General features: G+C 44.7%; 1 long non-coding RNA gene across 1 annotated transcript in view; it reads right to left on the reverse strand.

Annotated features, from left to right (window-relative positions):
• Positions 1–6: 6 nt before the first annotated feature.
• Positions 7–1426, reverse strand: part of LOC115949328 — a 3001-nt gene continuing 1581 nt past the window's right edge. The window contains exons 2-3 of the long non-coding RNA XR_004082847.1: positions 1172–1241; positions 7–93 (exon numbers count right to left, since the gene is read on the reverse strand). This is a non-coding gene — a long non-coding RNA (uncharacterized LOC115949328). The remainder of the gene's footprint in view (positions 94–1171; positions 1242–1426) is intronic.

The following is a 1426-nucleotide window of genomic DNA, read 5'->3' on the forward strand; positions in this document are numbered from 1 at the left end:
TTATTGGGGGAGGGGGCTCAGTTCTTGTAGCCCCGGCTGGCGCGGCGGCCGCGGGCGCGCTCGAACTTGGGGCCCTTGGAGCGCACGTAGGGCCTGGGGGGAGAAACCGGGGTTAGGAACCCAAAATGGGCCAAAGTCAACCCAAAAATATCCCCCAAATATCCCCCAAAATATCCCCAAAATGTCACCCAAATATACCCAAAATAAATGCAAAATAACCCCAAAATATCCCCCAAATATACCCCAAAATAGACCCCAAAATGTCCCCAAAATATACCCAAAAATATCCCCCAAATAGTCCCCAAAATGTCACACAAATATACCCAAAAACATTCCCCAAAATAAACCCAAAATGTCTCCAAAATAAACCCAAAAATATCCCCCAAAATAACCCAAATGTCCCAAAATAAACCCAAAATGTCACCCAGCTATACCCAAAAATATCCCCCCAAAATACAAAATGTCCCCAAAATATACCCAAAAATATCCCCCAAATAGTCCCCAAAATGTCACACAAATATACCCAAAAACATTCCCCAAAATAAACCCAAAATGTCTCCAAAATAAACCCAAAAATATCCCCCAAAATAACCCAAATGTCCCAAAATAAACCCAAAATGTCACCCAGCTATACCCAAAAATATCCCCCCAAAATAAATGCAAAATAACACCAAAATATTGCCCAAATATACCCAAAAATATCCTCCAAAATGGGCCAAAATCAACCCACAATGTCCGCCAAATTTACCCCAAAATATCTCCCAAAATCAACCCAAAATATCTCCCAAATATAGCCAAAAATATCCCCCAGAAACATTCCGAAATATCCCCCAAAACGTCCCCCAAAATATCCCCCAAAATGTCCTCAAAATAAATCCAAAAATACCCCAAATTTTCCCCCAAATGTCCCCAAAATGTCACCCAAACATACCCAAAAATATCCCCCAAATTGTCCCCCAAATTGACACCAACGTGTCCCCAAAATGCCCCAAATCCGCCCCGAAATCCTCAAATTTGCTCCAAAATCCCGAAATTTCCTCCAAAATCCCCAAAACCCCAATCTGCCCCAAATATCCCCCAAAAAATCCCCCAAAAATCCACCCAAAAATCCCCGAATCCCCCCAAAAATCCCCAAATCCCCCAAAAAGCCCCGAGTCGGCCCGGCCCTCACTTGGTGTGGCTGTGCGGCGTGCCCGGCGCTTTCCCGAAGTGACGGTAAACCTCGCGCGCCTTGCGGGGCCCTGCGGGAAACGGGGGAAAAAACGGGGAATTTGGGAAAACGGAATTGGATTGGATTTGGGGGAAAAACGGGGAATTTGGGAAAAAAAAGAATTGGATTTGGGGAGGGAAATGGGGAATTTGGGAAAACGGAATTGGATTGGATTTGGGGGAAAAAGGGGAATTTGGGGAAAATGGAATTGGATTG

This window comes from Geospiza fortis, unplaced genomic scaffold, assembly GCF_000277835.1.
Source record: "Geospiza fortis unplaced genomic scaffold, GeoFor_1.0 scaffold3945, whole genome shotgun sequence".
Taxonomy (NCBI): domain Eukaryota; kingdom Metazoa; phylum Chordata; class Aves; order Passeriformes; family Thraupidae; genus Geospiza; species Geospiza fortis.